This window comes from Meriones unguiculatus, chromosome 4, assembly GCF_030254825.1.
Source record: "Meriones unguiculatus strain TT.TT164.6M chromosome 4, Bangor_MerUng_6.1, whole genome shotgun sequence".
NCBI classification, from domain to species: domain Eukaryota; kingdom Metazoa; phylum Chordata; class Mammalia; order Rodentia; family Muridae; genus Meriones; species Meriones unguiculatus.
Window position 1 is genome coordinate 120,820,731 of NC_083352.1, and position 23,087 is coordinate 120,843,817.

At 46.5% G+C, this 23,087-nt stretch overlaps 1 long non-coding RNA gene and 3 other non-coding genes across 4 annotated transcripts; all 4 read left to right on the forward strand.

Annotated features, from left to right (window-relative positions):
- The first annotated feature begins 15,264 nt into the window (after positions 1–15,264).
- LOC110565886 (uncharacterized) lies at positions 15,265–21,375 on the forward strand. The gene is made up of 6 exons (XR_002477424.2): positions 15,265–15,422; positions 15,729–15,865; positions 16,191–16,329; positions 17,444–17,610; positions 19,879–19,933; positions 21,086–21,375. It is a non-coding gene; the product is annotated as an uncharacterized LOC110565886 (long non-coding RNA).
- Positions 16,808–16,939, forward strand: LOC132653822 (small nucleolar RNA SNORA71). Its single transcript, XR_009591665.1, has one exon. It is a non-coding gene; the product is annotated as a small nucleolar RNA SNORA71 (small nucleolar RNA).
- On the forward strand, positions 18,530–18,658 carry LOC132653826 (small nucleolar RNA SNORA71). The gene has a single exon (XR_009591669.1). It is a non-coding gene; the product is annotated as a small nucleolar RNA SNORA71 (small nucleolar RNA).
- LOC132653823 (small nucleolar RNA SNORA71) lies at positions 20,529–20,660 on the forward strand. Its single transcript, XR_009591666.1, has one exon. It is a non-coding gene; the product is annotated as a small nucleolar RNA SNORA71 (small nucleolar RNA).
- Positions 21,376–23,087: the final 1,712 nt, after the last annotated feature.

The following is a 23,087-nucleotide window of genomic DNA, read 5'->3' on the forward strand; positions in this document are numbered from 1 at the left end:
AAGTGAATCATCAAGTTCCTGAAAAAAAGGCCAATGGCACTCAACTAAACAACAAAAATGGTTATTCTTATTAAAATTTAATATTATTTTATTATTTATTTATGTAAGCATGTGTGTTTTTATATGAGTGTACACCAACCAGAGTTCACAAGTGAAGATCAGAGGACAATTTGTATGAGCCATTTCTCCCATTTTACCATATGGGTTCTGAAGATTGAACTCATATTATCAGTCTTGTTGGCAGATAGCTTTACCTGCTCAGTTTTTGATCAGGCCATCTAATTCAACTCATAAACAAACATCTTTTTGTTCAGTACATTAGCAGTTGGTTCGGAATACATCAAGCAACTTCTGGTTTCTCTAATTGAACTTTTGGAATTTTTGAGATTGAATGTCAAGTAAACAAAACTATACAAATTGGACAAGGTCATTTGAATTTCATATGATATTAGTAATAATAAAAGACCCACCAATTGTAAGGTAAAATATTTCCTACATTCTCATATTACATGTGATTTGACCACATATATAGAAACCAATCATAGCCAACTAGAAAAGAGAAAGTTAAGTTTGGAATTTTAATACAGATCTACATGACAACAAATGGTTTCTGTTCCATTGGGTGTTGCCATATTTATCCACAGCATATATGTCACTTTTATAAAAAGGGAGTGTGAGTAAGAACACTTCAGATTTAAATTGATAGATGATCAGTTGCTATAAAGATCATGACCCTGGAAGTCAACTATGAAGGAATTTACAACAGGTGAAGGAAGTACTCCTAACAAAATGACATGTTCTAAGAGGTGAAGAGAAAGTCAGTCCTTGCTGGAAATAGAAAGAGAAAAAGGAAACCTAAGAGAACTGAGCTAAGAAGAAGGGTGACTTAAATGTCAGTAGCTGGATTGTAAGAAAAGGAGAGGAGGAAATGGACGGAAGGACATATTTGTCAAGTCAATGAAGGCAAATTTCTCAGAATTAAGGGATAGCGGATACCACAGTGTTCACAAAATTCTAAAAGGTTGTATACACAAAAAATGTTAAAACCCTTTGTACTGAAATGTGAGAAAATGTTTACAGAGAAAACGGGACATAAAACACATGAAGAAGAACTGGCTCAATATAGGATTTAAAGCACTCATCTACCTTTCAATCACTTGAGGATCTGGAACAAATATATAAGAAATTAAAAGAGCAGAATACAACACAGCTATGTGTGTTAGTTCTGTTTGTCGTTGTTGTGAACAAACAGCTGGGAGGAAACAAAGCGAATTATGTCTGCCTGTAATCCTAAGAGCAGGGAGGCAGGAGGAGAAGCTCAAAAGTCATACTCATCCTTAGCTATCATCAGTACATTCTGGGACATGGAATCCTGGGATACTTCAGTACATCCAGATCCCAGGCTGTACTGAAGAAGAAAAACGAGGAAAAACGCTGGATAGGAGGGAAGTAAAGATGAAAGCAGGTAAGGATGGAGGGAGGGCAGAAAGAGGAAGGGAGAGCACACAGAATACATACTAAGATGTTTACAAGGCAGCAAGAAAACTTGACGATCTGCTTTCCTTCAGTTTGTTTCCGTTTTATGCAGGCAGGGACCTAATCCCATGTATGGCAGCACCCAAATTAAAGATGTGTCCACTATAGGAACATTTCTAGAAATGCTCTCTCATGAGGTCCCACAACTCTATCTTCAGGATTACTCCAACTCCAGGCAAGTTGACCTTGAAGACTAACTATCTCACCATCTCAAAGATAGCAATAGGAACTAAGATCAGCAGAAGTTACTAACTATACTATTGAACCCTGAAAACCAATATAGATAGTACAAAAATAAGATCCACATTACTGAAACATAATAATCATGGTTCAATTGTTGGAGTCTTAGGACTTCATAGAAAGAGCTTCAATTTCACAAACTAGGAATAAAATTTATATATTCAAAAGAAACTATTATAAATTCCTTGGCATTTTGTTTCCACATCTAGATAACATATCAACTAATGAAACAGAGAAGACTCTGAAAAGCCAAAACATAGGAATGGATTACTCATGTTACAAACCAGTCACTTAAATAATATACTCTTAAGATGATTATTTCTCAGCTATAGGCAAAATTTCTAATGACTACAGACAATGGTTTAGATTCAATTGTGCATTACCCAAAGACAATATTTCTGCATGTGAATATGCATTAGGATTTTTATCTTAAGACAGGGTCTCCATTTGTATTCCAGGCTTACCTCTAATCTGTGGTTCTCCTGCCTCTTCCCCCCAAGTGCTGTGATGAGAGGCATGCACAGTCCTGCCTGGCCATGTGCCAGGATATTAACTCAGAATGGACATTGCTGGACAAATTATGTACAAAGTCTCATTAATAAGATTAAGGCAATATCAAGCCAAATTTTATATACTAGCAAATAAACATATATATACACACATACAGACACACACACTTACACAGAGTCATTCACCACCACTCAACATCATTTCACAAACTAAGAGACAGAGGCCAGGAGAAATATCTTAAACATATTTTAGAAAAAAAATAGGAAGGTAAATTTTCTCAAAATTTGATAAAACTTACACATGCATTCTTTAAAACTTGGTTATGAATAATTCAGTACAAATATTTATGAAAATGTTGGAAAGTTACTGCATCAAAGGGCTATATAACTAATTTAGTGTTTCAATGAAACATTTTATTTAGTTGAAAATACAAGTTCCCTGGGAGGGAATGAGGGAGTGGGACACGGCTGGGATACAGAGTTAATAAAATGTAAATGATAAGAAAAAAAAATACAAGTTCCAATTATTTGTCAAATGAGATACAAAATAGAATACAATGCCCTTGTCATGCAAATTTATATTTCTGAAGAAGGCAGTGCAATTTTGGAAAGTATGGTGATAACAGAAATACATGAATCATGCATTTTAAGACCACATGTGGAAGCTCATACTTTTAATGCAGCAAATGGGAGTCAGAAGATCTGAGTTCAAGATACAGTCTTAATCTTAATCCCTTAAAAAAATCTTCAGTCTCAAGAACTCCATTACACAAGTGGAGGCACCAAGCATCCTGAAGATGCTCTTTGAGAAAGTTCCAGTATTTGGACAACCTGGACTGACCATTCACTGCCCTTGCTGAAAATTTGCTACACAATTTTGCTTGTACTTATATATGTCCAATCTATGAACATTCCTTTGATGGTGTTTCAAACTCCACGGGCCCCTTTGGTTAGTTGGCTCTGTTGGTCTTCTTGTGGAGCTCTTATCACCTCTAGGTCATTTTCTCCTTCCTTCACTTTTCCACTAGACTTCCCTGTGCTTCACCCAATGTTTAGCTGCGAGTCTCAGCATCTGTTTAGAACTGTTGCTGAGTGGAGCATCTCAGAGGACAACTCTGATAGGCTTCTGTCTCCAAGCATAGCAGAATATTTGTAGTGTCAAGGGTTGTCTCTTCCACTGGGTGGGTCTTGGGTTGGGCCAGGCATTGGTTGGACAGTCCCTCAGTCTCTGCTCTATCTGTTCTACCTTTGTCCCTACAGGTCTTATAGGCAGGGTAAGTTGTGTGTAGAAGGTTTAGTGTGTGGATTGGTTTAGTTAGGGGGTGTCCTCTTCAGTCTCCATGGTCCCTGCTACTAGGAGTCTCAGCTGGATTACCCCTTATATCTTTCCAGAAACTTATTCTGACTTATGTCTCCAGCTTGTCACAGAGATGCCCACACCCACAGTTTCTCTTTTCTCTACAGGCCTTCTGTCATCATGCCCCACACTCCCCAGGTTTTATCTCTACCCTTATTTTCTCTTTGCGCTATCTCTCCTACATTGTTCTCTTTTCACTCTTCACAGTGGCCACAAATAATATAAGGTATATTGTGTAACTCTAACCAAGAAATTCAAAGACCTGTATGACAAGTACTTCAAGTCTCTGAAGAAAGAAATTGAAGAAGATATCAGAATATGGAAAGATCTTCCATGCTTATAGACTGGCAGGATTAACATAGTAAAAATAGCCATCTTACCAAAAGAAATCAGCAGATTCATTGCAGTTCCGATAAAAATTCCAACACAATTCTTTACAGACCTTGAAAGAACAATTCTAAATTTCATATGGGGAAAAAAAACAGAAGAATGAAAACAATCCAATACAATAATAGAACTTCTGGAGATATCTTCACCCCTGACTTCAATCTATACTACAAAGCAATAGTAATAAAAATTGAATAGGGTTCGAATATAGAAATAAACTGGTTGGTCAATGGAATTGAATAAAAGACCCAGAAATAAACCTACACACCCATGGATACCTGATTTTAGACAAAGGAGCCAAAATTACACTAAGGGGGAAAAAAAACAAAACGGTATCTTCAACAGATGGTGCTGGTCTAACTGGCTGTCTGCATGTAGAAAAATGCAAATAGATTCATACTTATCACTCTGCACAAAACTCAAGTCCAAGTGGATTAAAGACCTCAACATAAAATCAGACACACTAAACCTCTTAGAAGAAAAAGTGGGGAAGAGCCTTGATCTCATTGGCACAGGAGACAACTTCCTGAACAGAACACCAACAGCTCAAATCCTAAAACCAATACCTAATAAATGGGACCTCTTGAAACTGAAACGACATTCTATCAGGAGAATGGAATGTCAGTCTACATTCCATTCATACATTCCATTCCATACAGGAAAAGATTTTCACCAATTGTATATCTGACAAAGTGTTAATGTCCAAAATATATAAGGAACTCAAAAAAATCAAATACCAATGAACAAAATAACCTAATTAAAAATGGGGCACAGAGCTAAACAGAAAATTCTCAACAGAGGAATGCCAGATGACTGAGAAGCACTTAAAGAAATGCTCAACATCCTTAGTCATCAGAGAAATGTAAATCAAAATGATTCTGAGATTCCATCTTACACCAACAGAATGGCAAAGATCAACAACTCAAGTGACAGCAGATACTGGTGAGGATGTGGAGAAAGGAGAACACTCCTCCATTGCAGGCGGTAGTGGGAACTTGTACAGCCACTTTGGAAATCAACTGGGAGCTTTCTCTCTACTGACTGTTCTCAGTGCAACAAAGGAACACAACTAACAACCAGTATTTTTGAGCACACAAAATATTTAAGGTGTTTTTGACCCATTTAATTCTTATGCCAGTATTACAGACTGAATGGTGATTTCCTCCCCTAAATTCATTTTGTGGCCCTGCCTCCTACCATGGTAGTAGCAGATTGCAGGATCTTTTCGGGTTGTGGTTGGGGCGGGGGGGGGGGGGAGCCAGGTTATGAGGGTTCCCTGGAACTTGCTTTTTCCCTTCTGCTATTTGGAGACAATAGGGAGGCAGCCATCCGTCTGTGATTCAGAGCTGGGGTAGGTAGGGCTCCTCAGATTGTTAATCTACAGGTGCCTTGACCTCAGACTTCAGAGATTTGTTTTAGCTTTTGATCGGTTGGTTTTGCGGTTTCTGGGTCTGTAGTGGGATGTCAAGTGGTCATGACAAGGAGTATGGTGAAACGAAATCACTCATGGTGTCCGGAGAGCAAAGAGAAGAGCCTGGGCTTCCAAGAACTCTCTCTGAGGGCACGCTCCAGTCACCCCTCCTTCTACTAGGCCCTAGCACACGGCCTTTGGGGTCATTTCTATTTCAAAGCATGACGTCTAGGCTCCAGAACCACAAGAAATAGGTTTCTACTGTTTACAAGCCATCTAATTTATAGCATTTTGTTACGCCGCAAAAATGAATCCGGAATTCTACAAGGTACGCATTAGCACCATTCCATTTGCTGATAATGAAAAAAAAGCTGGGACTGTTTGATGGACTTATCCCATGTCAAACAGTTCAGACGAAAAGAACTGCGTAGGTTCTGTAAAGCGCCGCAAGAACTGCGCACGCTCTAAGTAGCGGCCACAAGAACTGCGCATGCTCAAAACTGTCTCCCACAAGAACTGCGCAATCTGTTTTACTGATGGTGACAGAGGACAGCGCTTTATTACTCTTGGAAAAAGCAGTAAACAGAACGGGCTAGGGACGTGGCTCAGTGGTTAAAACACCTGCCACGGAAGCATGAAGATCCTCAGAAACCCATGTAAATGGGCACAGCAGCCCGCCTGTAATTCTAGCCTCAGAAGGTGGAGGAAGAGGAACCCCAGAGCAAGCAAACTCTGGGCCTCCACAGTCATACACACACTTGTAAAAGCATGCATGCATAATGATTGATTATTGGAATGCGCTAAAGGCGAGACGAAGTTATGTTATATAAATGCAGGTTTATTGGCAGCAGCGCAGGAGGGGGAGAGAGAGGCGTGCGCAGAGAGAAGGGGGAGGAGAGAAGAGAGAGGTCGGGGGAGAGGAAGGAAGGGACAGAGAGAGAAATCAGCAGGGCCTTGCATTGGCTTTTTTTGTTTTTTGTTGTTTTGTTTTGTTGGTTTTTTGAGATAGAGTTTTTTCTGTGTAGCCTTGGTTATCCTGGACTCACTTTATAGACCACGCTGGCCTTGAACTCGCAGAGATCCGGCTGCCTCTGCCTCCCTGAGGGATGGGATTACAGGTGTGAGCCATCGCGCCCGGCTCTGGCTTTGGCTTTTTATCCAGCAGTAATATGCGCAGATGTTGAAGAACCACAGCAGACAGCCCCTCCCAACAGACCCAGAAAGCAATCCAAGGAGTGACAGGTCCCAGGATGGGGCCCTCACAGGTGGGATCAGTGTTCAAATAGAGAATCCTGGAGGACCTCTCTGCCCCTTGTAGCATGCAAGACAGATCTGTTTCTGTATGTGAAAGTGGTCCCCAGCCAACTGCGCCTTGATCTGGATCTGCAGGCAGAGGAATGTGCAAAGGCCGCTCTGGGTTCCCAGGGCCCTTGACCCATTCCTGAGCGCCTGGTGTTTTTCATGTACATGGCTTCCCTTCTGCTCACTCGTTCAGACCTCAGGACATCCTGAACTGTGGTTTTCTTGAATGGCCTTTCTTTTCTAAATTAAATTTTTGCACTGGTTGGACTTCCAAAGGTCCTGAGTTAATCAGCAACCACATGGTGGCCCATAAGCACCTACAATGAGATCTGGTGCCCTCTTCTGGCCTGCAGGCACACCTGCAGGCAGACAACTATGAATAATGAATAAATAAATAATTTTAAAACTTACTTTTATTGTTTTTAAGTATATGTGTATCTTTGTGTGAACCCAGGTCCTCTGGAAGAGCAATGCATGGACTTAACCCTGAGCCATTTCTCCAGTCCCTTGCTTGGTCTTTCTGAGTTGGCTTTTTGGCTAAAGCCAGGCTGTGTGAGTCACGGTTGTTTGTCCCCAGAATATGGTTGGCTGAAGACGACAGAGCACAGTCCTGACATACTAACCGGGGAAAATTGCAATTAGCTGGTGTAGGACTAGGTGTGACAATGAGTGTACGTGGGAACTGCCCAGGGTTTCCAAAGAAAGATGGCTTCTTGGGGAGTTGCAGAGTTTTGCACGGTCCAGTGTAGCAAGGGTCAAAAAGGGAATTATGAGTGTAAAGAAAGAAGAGGAAGGCTCTGAAGCTGAAACCTGAAAGGACTAAGGGGCCCATGTGCTGAGGAACCAGATGGAGCAGAACATCTCCACATCTCCTGGTCTGGCTGAGAGCAGAGCAGAGAGCGGTGCTCATTGTAGCAACAGAAGGGAATCACCTCATTCTGAAACAGGCAAAAAAATTCCTTGTGTCCCAGTCTACTCTTGCTTCTATGGTCTAAAAAATGTTTGAAAGGAAAAAAAATGAACAAAAGAGAGACAAATAAACCAATATATCAAATAAAACCAATAATCTGGGAGTGGTGATGCATGCCTGTAATCCCAGAACTCAGGAGGAAGGGGCGGGAGGACCTGCTCAAGGCCATCTGAGGCTACATAGTAAGTTTGAGGCTGCTCTGGGATGCACGAAACTCTGTCTAGAACAAAAGCAAAAATGAGCAGGGGGCGTACCTAGGTATGTAGAGTACTGGACTAGTGCTCATGAGAGCCTTCATTCAATTTCCAGTGACAGCTCAATAAGTAATTGGGGGCTGGAAAAGATGTGTTGCTCTTAAAGAGGACCCAGGGTTCCCAGCCTACTTCCAGGAAACATCCACCAGGGTTCAACGGGGCACACCTGTGAGTGTAGCACAGGTGAGCCTGAAGCTGAAAGATGACAAGTGGGAGACCAGATTGTGCCACAGCAGGTGGGGATAGAGTTCAGTGATGAATGGTTTGTCTGCTGTGCACAGGACCCTCTGTCTGGATTTCAGTATCTCAACACAACAAAGCAAAACTCTAACCCAAGTGTCTTTATAGGTGGGTATACTCATTGCTTTTATTGTCACTGTGACAAAATATGTGGCAGAAGCAGTTAAGGAAACAATGTCCTGGCCTGTGGTTTGAGAGGGTACCATTATGGTGGGGAAAGATGGAGGAAGGAGTGTAAGGAGCCATATTGCAGCTGCATCCTAGAAGGACAGAGGGGTGACTGCTGGTGCTCAGTTCACTTCCTCCTTTCTTTCTCTTTTGTATTTAATCTGAGACCACAGTCCTTGGGAGGATGCCACCTACTTGCAGATGAATCTTCTCCAGTTAAACCACATTGGAAACATACTTAAAGGCATGCCCAGAGGTATGTCCACCATGTGATTGATCCCAAGTCTGGACAAGCTGACAATGAAGAGTAATCACCCCAGTGAGGGCTCTAAAGCTTTAGAAACAAAGCAAATAGAGGTAACTTCATGCGTACAGTCTCCCAGATGATCACGAAAGAGGGAGCAGGTCTCTGTTCACAGACTCACCATTATCACGGAGAAGGGCTGAAAATGAAAGTTACAGGCCAGTTCACACTTGACCATCTTTTAAAACCACTGGCAAACTTCAGGCCGAGACAGCTGTGATCCAGTGCCTTTGAAGGGCTGGAAGTAGTGTCTTTTCTTTCTGACCCAAGAGTCTCACTGTGTAGCCCTGGCTAGCCTGGAGTTTCATGTGCAAATCGAGCTGGCCCTGAACTCAGAGATCTGCCTGCCTCTGTTCCTCTGTGGTGCTGGGATTAAAGGTGTGAGCCACCACCACAACAGGCACATAGAGTCTTTTGATGCTCCCACTGGTGAGGCTCAGACCTGAGAATCAAGGAGATGGAAATTAATTGCATCTTTACCAACGGTGGCAATTAGAGGACTCACTTCAGCCAGCCTACCTGAAGGCTTCCTGGCTCCTGTCCCCATCCCGTCTTCATCTCTGTTGCAGGTACCCCTCCACAAAACTCCCAGTTGGTCAGGAATGATGTTGGATCTGGTTGAGCATTCAACTAGGTGCAGGCCAACCCTGAGGCCCCATCGGCGGGACATATGTGCACAACCACTGAGACGAGTTAGATGAGGGGTGTCAGAGGGGGTGGCTCCCCCCCCCGTGGCTATGAAAAGGCTGGAAGTGAGGATCACTGAGATGAAGGCTACTTCTGATTGTCAACTTGGTAGGATCTAGAGTACCTAGGGAATGAGTTCCTAGATTGGATGAACTAAGGTGGAAAATCCCACTTGAAATGTAGGTAGCATCATCCCATGGGTTCAAGGCTGGATTAAAAAAAAGAGATAGCAAGCACAGCACCAGCATCGTCTCTCTCTCTCTGCTTCCTGGTTTCACCTACAAAGCAACCAGCTGCCTCGCATTCCTGCCATTATGGCGTCCCCACTGTGATGGACTGAAACCCAAAACTGTGAGCCAAAAGAAATCTTCCCCTCCCTAAGTGGCTTCTACCAAGTATCTTGTTGCAGCAATAAGAAGCAATGGAAACATTTTGGCTCAGAAGGTATCTGAACGTTGAGCTCAGAATCCAAGAAGCGAAGGACTGCATTTCCCAGGAAGCCCACCTATTGCTTGCACATTCTTCATCATCTCCAACAGCCCTTGCACACTCTCACTGTTTCAGGCTTAACATACTTCTGCTCTGATTCATGAAGCAGAGGCGGGGGTGAAGGTTAATCCTGTCAATGCCGTTAGGAGATAATTCTCAGGAGGCTTTATTGGAAGGACCTGCCATTTAAGCATTGGATGACGCCACATAGGGCCACCCTCCTGCACCAGCGGAGGCTCCCTGGGAAAGTGTCTCCTTTCAGTCATACATTTTTGTGACATCAGCTCAATCAAGCATTTCCAACACCTCTGCTTCCCAGCCACAGACTATGATGCCAATAGTGTGCCCAATGTACAATCTGCACAGCTGTATGTGCTAATAGTCTCTGGGCAGTTCAGAAACACAGCTGCGTGGCCCTGGATGCTGGCCTGGCTAAGCCTCCCATCAGGTTTCAGTCCCCGTCCTCAGGAGCCTGAGCTTATTCCCTCAGATAGACCCGTAACATAGGAGCAGGAAGAGGCAGAGGAGGAGAGTGGACAGGTACAACACAGCACTCAGCAGGACAGACATTTGTGCTCAGGGATGGGGCCTGGAGCTCTTGCAGGCCTCAGTGAGCTGCTTGTTGACTTCTTGCCTTGGCCTTGACCTTAGGCATCACCTCACAGTCTGTGACTGCAGCTTTGACTCCAGGGAAGAACCCCAGACCTCAGGGATCCTCAGCCACTGTGAGGTCACAAACGTTCCGAGGGTACAATTTTGTTCTTCCCGCTCTAGCCAGACTCTATCAGTAAAAGCTGTGGAGTGAAAGAAAGAACCCTGACATAGAATTTTATTTGTTTCTCTCTTTATACTTGCTAAGTGGACATGCCTTTTCCTTGCCTCTAGAAAGTATAAGGCAAATCCTCTTACTCTTTTGAGTTGTTACAAAAAAATTTAAAAAGTAACATTTTTTCTTTTTTGTTTTAAAGGTTTCTTGTAATGTTTTCTTTTCCTATAAACAGTAACCAGTTTTCTTAACTCCCTGCCAGCCCTCTCGCTAGTTTCCAGCACTGCCCCTTTAAAGGTTTATCGAAACTGTTCCTCCCAGTTTGCAGCCCAGCCCCTTCAAACGCTTCCTTCAAGTGTTCTTCCCTCAGTCCCCCAAAGTCCACTTAAACAGTCCTTCCTCCCCGTTTTCCCAATACTAGTAGTGCAAACTATAACAACTGTGATAGCCCTATCTGCTCAGCTCAGCTTCCCCTGGCTCAGCTGTCACCATCTTCTCTCCTCACTCTGCTAGCCCAATGCGCTTTTACCTGTCTCCTGTTTTCACTCTGCTCAGTTTCTTTCCTTCTCTTCTTTAGCCCTTCCCAAGCTTCTTTCTCCCTGCACCAGCTATCTTCTCTAACCCTACTCTCCGACCTTACTCTTCTGTCCTCTGGACCCTACTCTTCTCTCTCCGTCTCTGCTGGCTTTTTATATCTTTTCCTGTTCCCAGAAGTCTGAGAGGCAAGACACTGAAGGTCATAGGGTCAAGCAGTTCTAATGGCTAAGCATTCCCAAAGGTCCAGTTGGCTACCAACTAGGGAGCCTTTAAAGGACCAGACACACAAAATAAATGATAGTACAAAAAAAAAAAAATCTTAAAAAACTGGGTGTGGCTGGGGTATGTTACAACCTATAGCTTTAATCTCAACACTCAGGAGGCAAAAGAAGAGGCAGAGAGGCAGGCAGGTCTTTTGAGGTTAGCTTGGTGTATATATATATTAAGTTCCAGTCTTCCAAACATGCAAAGGCTACATAGTGAGACCTGTCAAAAAAAAAAAAAATCTGGGTATGGAGGCACAGACCTATAGTCCCCATGTTCTGGATGCTGTGGATTTTCTGAGGGTTTTTGTCCAGCTTAGGCTAACGGGCAAGACCCTGTCTTGGAAGGGCTGGGGCTGTGGGTCAGTGGTAGCCGGCCTGCTTAGTATGCTCAAGGCCTTCAACTTGATTTTGACCACAAAGTGTAAAATAAAATAGATCTTCAGTCAGCAGAAATCAGAAGCTGTGTTTCTTTCCAGTTACTCTGAGGCTTACCCTAACCATGCTTTCCATGACCCTTCATAAACAAGAACACTCTCTCCCCTACCAGCTGGGGGTGAACACAGAGCGGGGTGCTGTCAGCCGGGAGTGGACTTCTGTCTCATCCAAAGCCACTTCTCCCGTGGGAGACTTCTGTCCACTCACATGCTCCTGGGACACCCGGGAGCAGGCTGGTGGAGGAGAGCGTACATGGAGAGCACATCTCTACTGACTAGCACTGTGGCCGGGAGCCCATGCCCTGTATCGTCCTCAAAGGGCTTCTTCACAACTCCTCTCCCTTCCACTGCTCCTTCTGCACCGTAGCCAGAGCTGTAAGAGGAGGCGAACGCAAAACACTGCACAGATAGAAGAAATGAAAACATAAATACATCACTAATTTAAAAATAAGGTGAGGTGGGGCTCAGAGAGATGGCTTGGTGGTCACACGCATGTGCTGCTCTTGCAGACAACCCCAGTTTGGTCTCCAGCACCCACCGTCCTGTGGCTTAAAATTACCTCCAACTCCAACTCTGAGGGATCCAGCACCCTCTTCTGGAATTTGCAGGCACTTGCACACTTCTGATGCACACACACACACACACACACACACACACACACGACTACAAATAAATAAATAAACAAACAAACAAGAACACGTGAGGTGAATCACTTGCTGCCAAGCCTGACAATCAGGGGCAGATCCTTGGAAGTCAAACAGTTGAAGGTGAGAAACAGTTCGCACAAGTTGTCCACTGACCCGTACAGGTGCGCTCACGGGTGCTCGTGTGCGCTCGCACAGCACACTCACACATGCGCTGTCGCACACGCACATTCTCACACCCACCTGCACGCTAAATTAAAAGTAAGTTGGACCTGGTGATGCATGCCTGGTGATGCCAGATAATCTGGAGGCTGAGGCAGGAGGATTGCAAATTCAAGACCTTCCTGGTTGAACTTCCCTCGGCTACAGCATGAGCTGAAGGCCAGCCTGGGTAAATTAGTGAGGTCTGCCTCCAAATTCTATTTATTTATTTATATTTTATTTTCTGCGCATTGGTGTTTTTGTCTACATGTATGTCTATGTAAGGGTGCCAGGTTCCCTAGAACTGGAGTTATAAACAGTTGTGAGCCGCCATGCATGTGCTGGGAATTGAACCCAGGTCCTCTAGAAAGAGCAGTCAGTGCTCTTAACCACTGGGCCATCTCTCCAGCCCCTCAAAAAAAAATTTGTTTTGGTTTTCAAGACAGGGTTTCTCTCTGTAGCCTTGGTTGTCCTGGACTAGCTTTGTAGACCAGGCTGTTTTCAAACTCACATGGATCCGCCTGTGCCTGCCTCTGCCTCTGCCTCTGCCTCTGCCTCTGCCTCTGCCTCCGCCTCCGCCTCCGCCTCCGCCTCCGCCTCCGCCTCCCTGGGATTAAAGGCATATGCCACCATACTGGGTATTCAGCATTAAATTTTAAAAAGGGGGCTGGGGCTTAGCGACAAAGCAATCAATCACCTAGCAGGTGAAGATTACTAGTGTAATCTCCAGTACCAGGAAAGGAAGGAAGAAAGGAAGGAAGGAAAAGGTAATATGATGATATGCTGTATCACTTGCTTTCCTCATGCTCTCTAAAATACCCTGACAAAAGCCAGCAAAGAGGGGAGGAGGTTGTTCTGGCTCACAGTTTGAGGGTTGGGTCCATCACAAAAGGGGAGTTCTGGAGGCATGAGGCTGAGGTGCTTGGTCACGAAGCATTCTGAACTAGGACACAGAGAGCAGTGATCGCTACTGCTCAGTCAGCTCTTTCCTGTGTGTTCAGTTCAGGAGCCCAGACCACAGAGTAGGGCTGTTTGCACCCAGTTAAGACGGGCTTTCTCAGCTCACTTAACGTAATCTAGATAATTCTTTTACAGGCATGGCCAGTGGCTAACCTAATCTAGGCATCCCTTACAGGTGTGCCTAGGGGCTTGTCTCCTAGGTGATTCTGGAGCCTGTCAAGTTAGCAATATTAACCATTATAATGCTGACATAATATTTGGGTTATAGTATTGAATTCATAAAATACATCATCAGAATTAATTCTACCTTTTGCCTTAAAAATGATTTTAAAAAATGTTATCTGTATGAGGGTTCTGCCTGTCTATACCATATGTGTATACACACACACACACACACACACACAGTGTTCACCACGGCCAGAAGAGGGCATCAGATCCCCTGGAACTGGAGTTACAGACACAGACATTAGGAGCTCCATGTTGAGAACAGGGAATTGAACCCAGGTCCTCTGCAAGTGCACTTTGTCACTGAGCCATCTCCCCAGCTCAGACTATCCTTTGTCTTTTAAGAGTCCCTCTTAGAAAATGTAAAATTAGCGCTGGTGGCTCATCCCTTAACCCAGTACTTGGGGGCAGAGGTATGTCTGTAGGGGTGCCTCCCCCAGCATAACCCAGCAACAACGCCCCACAGTTCCTCCCCTCACAGAGACCCACAACGGTCAATTTCAGAACTCTATGGGCATCGCCTAAGTGTGGAATACGAGCTCTGCTCACCCCCATTTCCCTCACCCTCACGGTTGCACAGGACAAATCTGGACTTGCATTTTCTCCTGACTTAGTGAGCCGCTGAATTCCTCCAGTGGAGTTCCTTCCTCGGACAGACCCAAGCAAGGGCAGGGTTGCTATATACAGGGCCAAGAGCCACATTTAACCCAGGATCCAGGCAGCGTTTGCGAGTGTGAGGACCTGGGGGCGTGAGCCCCTTTCCCAGACATCCACAGGTCATCTCTGCCACTTGGCTTGGGCCTTCTCTGGTTAAGGGAATCGCTCCATCTGCCAATTCCTTGAGATTTTTTAGGTGGACGTTCAACAACGCAGGCCTTCTTCGTCTGCTTCTCTGGGCTCATTTTCTCACCTTCACACTCCAGCTTCTGAGCTATTACTGACGTCTCCGTGAGGTGGTGTTTAAGGAAACGTGAGTGAACACATCACTTGTTCCTTTGTGGAACCTCTGGGCCAGGTGGAGTTAGTAGTGAATAAGACAGATCTACTTCAGAAAGAAAGAAAGAAAGAAAGAAAGAAGGAAGGAAGGAAGGAAGGAAGGAAGAAAGAAAGAAAGAAAGAAAGAAAGAAAGAAAGAAAGAAAGAAAGAAAGAAAGAAAGAAAGAAAGAAAGAAAGAAAGAAAGAAAGAAAGAAAGAAAGAAAGAAAGAAAGAAAGAAAGAAAGAAAGAAAGAAAGAAAGAAAGGGCAAAGGAAGGAAGATTTCCTCCCAAAATCTGCCACTGACGAAGTTTAACACGTCCAAGCCGTTATTGGTCTTCCCTCCGTCAGGCGGCGCTGGAAGTCTCGCCGGTCGGACATGCCGCTCTAGGCTTCAGCATAATCTATCATCTGTATTTCCGCCGGCGCTCAGCCTCAAGAGCTAAGTTTCCTGTCGCGTGGATGTGGTCAAAGTGTGCTCAATGCCATCCACCGTAATCTGCAGACATCCCCCGTGTTCCCAGGCTGTCTGCTCGGCTGCCCGATGCAGGGCACCAAGGTGAGTGCAGCGGGCCGCCTGGGCAGCTCCGATCCCTCCATCGGGGAAACTGAGGGCCGTCGGTGGGCAGCGGGCCTGGGTCTGGAGGAGGGCCCCGAGCACTGTGCTTCTCCTGTCTCAGCTCTCCCCCCCGAGTTATGGTATCAAGCCCCAAAGCCATATCTGTCGCCTACAAAAAAGTTGTTTGTTGTTGAGCATCCTTCCAAGGCGAACTCGACCAGAGTTGAGGACGCCGGGCGCAACGTCTGAGCTTCTGTGCCCTGTCTTGCCCTCACTGCAGCTTCTTCCCTTGTGCTTTCCTGCCAGATTGTAGACTGCGCGGCCCTCCTGGAGACCGATGGAAGCTCTCTGGGTCGACAGATTACAGCTTCTGCGGCAGCTGGATCCCCCTACTCCCTTCATCTCCCTGGGGGACGCCCACTACCCAGGGAGAGGATGCCTGGGTAAGGGCTGCTATTCCGGAGCTCCGGTGCTTTCTAAATGGCCTTCCGGTGGGTACCAGGAGAAGGGTGGTATGGAGTTCAGATCATTTTTGAGAAAGGCCTGGCAAAGCCACTATGTAGAGAGAAGCCTGGTGGTGGCCAGAATGACCCAAGGGACAGTACAGGTCCGTGTTATGTAGTGAGAGTCCCGTACACATTACAGAGAAAAGGGCTGGGGTCCATGCCACATGGTTTGCTGCCTGGCAGCTTCTGTGTCTCGTATTCTGTGTGCTTCCAAGGTAAGTAGATGCTAGTCTGGTGGTTCACCTGGGCTTATTGTTTGCAGAAATAACAGCTGGGGTGCACAGCGGCCATAAGAGCTGTCTCCATCCTTCCAGACCTCTGGACCATGCTGTTCCGGAGTGAGGACTGTCCCCTGGGATCTGAGGTGCAGTTTGTCCGATGATGGCTGGGAGTGTGTGAAGGTGAGGTGAGGCTGAGTCCATCTGATCCACATTTGCCCTCCTTGGGTGCGTTGAGGTGTGCCTGCAGCCACTTGGGATTAATGTCCTGTTATGTCCCAACCCCCGTCCCTGTCCCGTGTTGTTCCCTTGCACCCTTACTTTGGTGGGTTGCCGCCAGAATGGAGGAAGGGTTTGGGGGTCATATGCACTATCCAGAGCTCAGTCGCTACTCTCTGCCAGCTTCTGGACCTATGTAACGTGTGATAGCAAGTGAGTAGACAGACTGCAGCAGTTAGACCCGGCCCTAAGTGGGCCAGTGGCCAGAATTGTCACCACTCCCAGCCAGTCTCCTGAGAATTCTCCTTAAGAAGCAAGTGACTGATTGCTCAGTCAGAAGCAGCTTCTTTGCTCTCTGTTGAAAATCTGGCTGTTTCCAGTTTAGCCATTATCCAGCTTGTTGGCCATAGCCTTACCTCTCAACTTGCCCTCTACTCTTAGCCCCTGTATTCGAAAGTGATCATGGGCTGCCTGTGCCCTGGTCATTGATAGTGCAGGGAGAGGAAGCCGAAAGCCTTTCCCCGTGTTTGGAGGATCCACAGCTGTCCTTGCCAAACCCTGGTGCTTTCCCACACCACTTCCTGCCTGTTGTGTCCCTGCTGCCTGTCATTCTGCCATTTTTGTGAGGCAGTGGCGTGGCATGGAACTTGAGCCTGACCTGTTCCGGTGCGTGGGCGGGGTGTGGCTCAGCTTCCTTCAGAAGCTTTCGTCACCTCCACACCCACTGTTACCTCTTCAGGTGACAGTGTAGAAAGGGGGTTATATTGCTTGACTCTTAGCATACATCTTGCTGTGTTCGGTTAGTCAAGGGTCAGTGTGGAACAAATGAAAGACAAAGGGACAGTCACCCATTGTACGGTGTTGTCGAGTGTAGACTAAGTGAGCAGCCTGCTCAGTGAGGTCGAGGAGGGAGCAGATTTGCTGTTTCCTCTCCTTGAATTCTTCCCCTTATGGCCTACTCTTGATCATTGCCTTGGGTAGCCGCTTGGGAAGGGTTTTCTTTCTTCAGCCTGTGGGAACAGGCAAGAATGAGGATCAAGCAACGCAGAGTAATCGATGTGTCTGTGCTACTCTTCAGGTCCATGCCCCTCTACCTGCCACCAGAGACAGTACACTGCAGGGTGCCATGATGTGCTTTTAGTCAGCACAGCAGATCATCACGCCCTGTCTCCAGAGACCGCCAATCTCTTCTGGTGAATGCGACCTGTATGAAAGCCGCTGTGGCTGCTCAGGAGGTCATGGCAGGTAAGTCATTTGGCACTGTGTTCAGAGGCCTAGTCAAGGTGTTGGTGTTTGAGGGAGCTGAAAGCTGGCTGTCTTGTCTGAAGCTTCAGCCCCTGAGCACCTGGAGTGGCATAGTTTTCCCTGCTGCTTTGGTGGCAGTGCAGTGAGAAGGGGGTGGTGTGTGGATCCTCCCATTCAGACCCCACTTCCCTTGGATCATACATGACACCTCCAGATCCCTGCCCGGAGAGAACATGGGGCTTTTCCAGTGTTTGTGAGTTGTAAGGGGAAGGGGATGGATGTAGGCATTGGAGACACCTGTATATGCCACTGGCCTCTGACCTTTCTCTTCATCATTGTGCTAGGTAGCAGTGATTTGTTAGCAGTGTAGGGAAAAATTAAGAGCTGGGCAGTAGGAGAAAGGGTTAAGGGTCATGTGGAGCATCTGTACTGGCTTCCTGAGGCACCCTCCCTTGGCTTTGAAGCATCCCTTCCCCAGTGGCAGAAATGCACCCACATCTGTGCCTGTCTTCTGCCCTAGGAACCTGTGTCTTAGCTGTGATGTTCTGGTGCTGGTCACATAAACACTGACTTCCCAGTGTGACTAGCAGCCCAGCCCCACTCGAAGAAAGCCGGGGCTCAGCCTCAAGCCCCCACCCAGCTAACAGCTGATAGCTAGCGAGTCCCAGATTCCGCTAGAGGCTTTCTTAACTATTTTGAACCTCCATTTCCTGGTGTGGAAAACCTAAAGCTATGATAAAGATTTTTATGGCCATGAGCTCATAGATTGACTCTCCTGGTCTTGACAGATTGGTAGGGTTCTGTCAATTGATGTTAGCTACAGGATCCATGTGTTCTCTGTGGCTTGCATCTGGCCCTGGCACCTGTCTCCTGTTTTCTAGGTTCCCTTTACTTTTTTTTTTTTTTTTTTTTTTTTTGCCCCTGCATTCGAAAGTGATCTTGGCTGCCTGTGCCCCGGTCATTGGTGGTGCAGGAAAAGGATGCTGGAAGACATGTTTGAGTTTGGGGCATCTGTCCTGACCCCTGCAAAGCTTGGAGCTTTCCTACACTCACGTCTTCCTCTGCAGGCTTATAGAAGTGGAGTGCTTTCTGGAAGCTACTCAAGTCAGTGCGGTGGGTCTTTGCTGCTTGGTGTCCTGTTTCCAGAAACTTGGGGTGTTTGCTTGCCTGTTGTGAGGTGATAGGCAGGCACAGATTTCCAAAGAGCTGCTTCTGAAGCCATTGTGCCTAGACAGGTTCCAGAGGTTCTCAAATAGGGGCAGAGGGGAGATAACAGGAGGAAAACATGGAACTGGAGTAGCAAAGCTGTGGGTTTGGCAGAGGTGGCATAGGGTGTGTAATAGAGGCCTTAGGTTTGAATTGAGGGAAGGCGCTCCCTGAGACTGAATGTGCAGCTCACTTCCTAGCCTGTGGAGTCTCTCGTGGTGAAGTATGTGTTGGCATCACTTGCAAACCACTGTTCTTAGCCATTTGCTCCTCTGCCAATTGGAGCTTTGTTTTAAAAATGCGGTTTGCAGACCAAAATACAACCTGGCATTTTTTATTGTTTGTGACTATGTGAATGCATGTATGTATGTATCCCATGTGTGTGCCTGGTGCCCATGAAGAGTTTATTGGGCTTAATAGAGTTTATTTAGAGTTTCAGAGGGTGAGTCTGTTCATGACCTGTGTGGTTCAGGCATGGCCATGTTAGAGCAGTAGCGGAGAGCTCCCATCTTGAGATAGAACCACCAGGCAGAAAGCTCACTGGGAGAGGCATGGGCTTTTGAAACCTCAACACTCTCCCACCCCAACCCATGATACCTCCTTTAACAAGGCCATACCTCCTAATTGGTGGCAAACGGTCCACCAAGTACTGAGTATTCAAATGTATGAGTCTATGGGGGTCATTCTCATTGAAACCTGCACACCTATCCAAACTGCTTCTTAGCCAAACTGAAACCAGGAAAACCAATTTATCAGAAGTTACAATGTATTCGGTATAAGGGCAGAAGTAAACCTACTCCCCTGAGATGGTAGCCAAGACTTCACAGGTGGCCTTCGCCTGTGAAGAATGGGTGCAGTCAGAGGAAAAGAATGGAAGTGGAGGTCTGGGGTTAACGTTTCAGTGGTGGAGCACTGGTGTGTGCTGAGTTGGGTCCCCAACACGAAGACACTCGGGCTCCAGGAAGAAGCTGTTGCAGTTTTGTAGGCACATGGTTGTGTCTTGGTTCCTTTTGAACATTTTGTTTGACTGTGTATAATGCTGAATGTGGCTTGCCTCCACAGGAACGTCAGCTGATCTCTGTGTGCTCAGCAAGAGGCTAGAACAAGGTCCTTGAAGGTATGTCTCCAGTGGTCCAGCAAAGGCCACAGGCATAAGGAAAGGCAGAGGCTTCTTCCCCGCTAGGCCAGCAGGGACATGCCTCCCCAGCCCTGCCACCTCACTGCTGTACATCTTCATGGTGGGAAATGGTGCTTACAGAGTTGCTCTGGGGTCACGGGAGGCCTTGGGAAGCGGATGCCCCTTGGATTCACTTAGGTCTGCAGTGCTTGTTGGGTTGAGAAGGGTGACAGTTAGCCTTCTCTGATCTGTATTGGGCACTTGTTAGGGGCAATCCCATGCCAGACTTCCTTACTAGTGAGTCCTCAGAATTACCCCCAAGCTTGTTCTTTCTTGCACTTTAAGAACTGCCATTGGAGTGGTGGTTCTTAAGTTGCACTTCCTGAAGCACGCACCACCACTACCACCCTCTTGGCATGTGTAAGAGTGAGATCATGCCTGGACTCAACAGTATTGAGCAACTCTCCAGGAGATTCCTAGCAGTGCTGCATTTTGGGAGGCCACTTCCCATAGACACTGTAAAAGTGGTCACTATTTCCTGGTCACTTAGACCAGCTTGGCCTTTCCTAAGCCGCCCATTGTGGTTTCCCTCTGCCCCTGTATTCGAAAGTGATCGTGGGCTGCCTGTGCCCTGGTCATTGATAGTGCAGGGAGAGGATGCCGAAAGCCTTTCCCCGTGTTTGGAGGATTCGTTCCTGTCCTTGCCAAACCCTGGTGCTTTCGAACAAATCTTTCTTATAGCCTCTTGGTCTCCTTTGTCTTTTGACACCAGACTCACGGAGTGCCCTTTACCAGTGCTGGGCAGTGTCCTCGAGGCTTGTGGAAGGGGGAGGTAGAAGCAGGGCACTGCCTCGAGGGGTTTTATTCTGGCCCAGTTTTGCAAGTATCCCATGAGCCCTAGTCACGTCCTGTGGAACGGCCTTTCCTGCCTTCCGTGGCTGCAGAAGAGAGGCCTCCAGAGCCTGTGGTAGAGGGCTGGCGTGTCTGCTCTGTGCAGTGTTGGGAGATGGGTAGGCTTAAGCAACAGGGAGTCTGGTCCCCTCTGAGCCTGTCTAGCTCTGACCTGCTGTCAGCCTACAATTAGCGAACAGTGCCAGAGGCTATGTGATTATATAGGTGGAGATCCAAAGTGTTGTTCTCTTTATTCTCTAGGTGCTTGTGGACATTGGAGGGCCAGGGAGTGGACAAGACCAAACTCGAGGTGAAACTGGAGACACACTCATCATCATGAAACAGCTTTTTACTATGCTTAGTAGTTGGCTCAGGCATGGGAGGCACCAGCACACAAAGCCTTGACACCAGTGCCTCAGGGCTATGTTCTGTTCCTGTGTCCGTCTGCTAGTGGCTGGAATGACTGGTGCCTAAGAGCTTTTCTGTTGAATTTATTGCCAACTTTCTGGTACCTCCCCAACGACCGCAATAAACCTTAAAATACAGATTAATTCAGCCTCCCTTTTAAATCCGTGTCTATGCATGAGCTCACAGGGCTGGGTGTGGAAGAGGGCTAAAATAAAGGCTAGCTCCTGTCGTTCCTTTCCTGTTCCTAATGCTCCGATGTGACTCAGTGCAAGGCATTGGAAGCCCTGGAAGGCAGATTAAAGCAAAATCACTGGGCCCCAGCCAGATGTTGAGTAGGGACAAGAGTCCTTCCTTCCAAAGATTTATTATATTTTCCTTCATGGGTATGTGTATATCTATGTACACGTGAGTGCAAGTGCCTGCAGAGGCTAGAAGAGAGTGATAGGTACTTGTTAGCTGCCTGATGTTGGGGCTGGGAACTTGTGTCCTCTGGAAGAGCAGTGAGTGTTCTCAACCACCTAGCTGGATTTGTGGGCCCAAGAGTTCTCATTTCTGATTAGTCCTTGTGGCTGCCCAGGGATTACACATTGATAAAGGACCTCCCTCCAAGCCAGACTGGAGATGGCTCTCCTCCCACCTGTGGAGTAGCCTTCACGGTGGACAGGCGGGCCTGCTTCTTCCAGAAGAGTATGCGTCCAGCTGCCTACCCCATCTGTTTGTTCATACTGTGGCAAGATATGCACAGATCTCTCAGGAAACACTGAGAAGCAACTTGGATCCAGTCCTTCACTGTCTTGTCAGAGGAAAAGAATCCGTACTTGGTAACAAGCCTTTGGCCCTCTGCCAGCCTCTGTATTTGTCATCAAGTTGGCAAGTACCTATCCTATGGTGGCAGGCAGACAGCCTAACCAAGATCTATCTTACCAAACCCACCACTTTGGGGGAGAGTGAGGGACCTCTGAAACCCATTTATTTCTGTCATGGCTAACGAGGGAGGCTGTGTCTACACTGTGTAGGACACTGTGGCTACTTCTCCCAGTTGCCTACCCCACGGCACCCCCCCCATGCAGCCTCGCCCTATAACAGCATTCTAAGTGGAAGTGAGGCTGCAGGGGAGACAGCAGCAAACAATGTCTCATGCTTCAAGCTGCGCCTGCCACACCGCTCTAGTCAGGCCACAGGGAAGTGTCAGCTGCAGTCACTGTGATTAAGGAGACAGACCCCATTTGGGTCTGGGATGGAATTCTCCTGATGCAACTCAGCCCCTTCTGAGAGGCCATTTAGTATTCCTGGTGAGTGCTTAAGCAATTTTCTGATAAACTTCAACAGGATCAGAACCTCTTCAGGGAAATCAACTACCCAAACACGCTGTGATTATCAGACACTCTTTGTCTTGTATTCAGTTTAATAATGGTTAGTCAACCACACCTTTTTCCCAAGAATCTTCTTTCACTAATGGAAGCTGTGGACTTGTTTGTGTGGCAAGCTAGAAATGGAACTTGGACATATGCTCATAACCAAATTATCTGAAAAAAATGTAAAACCGACATTTGGGGAGGACACGGGAATAGTAGCTAAGATTTCAGTTACTGCCACTTGCCAGACGATGTAGTGACTTTGCGATTTTGTGAAGTGTTCAGAGAGGAGAAGTAACTCACCCAAGATCACACAGCAGAAAACCCAGGTTTGGGATCTAAGCATCCAGGTCCAGAGCTGGATCTTGATATGGCATCACTCTTCTGCCTATGCTAAAAGAACTATAGCAAGAGACAGAAAGTGGGAGAGGGGCTGGAGTTGTGCTATGGAACTGCAGAGTTGAGAGAGGCTCTTCCCTCAGTGGGGGGTTTGGGGAAAA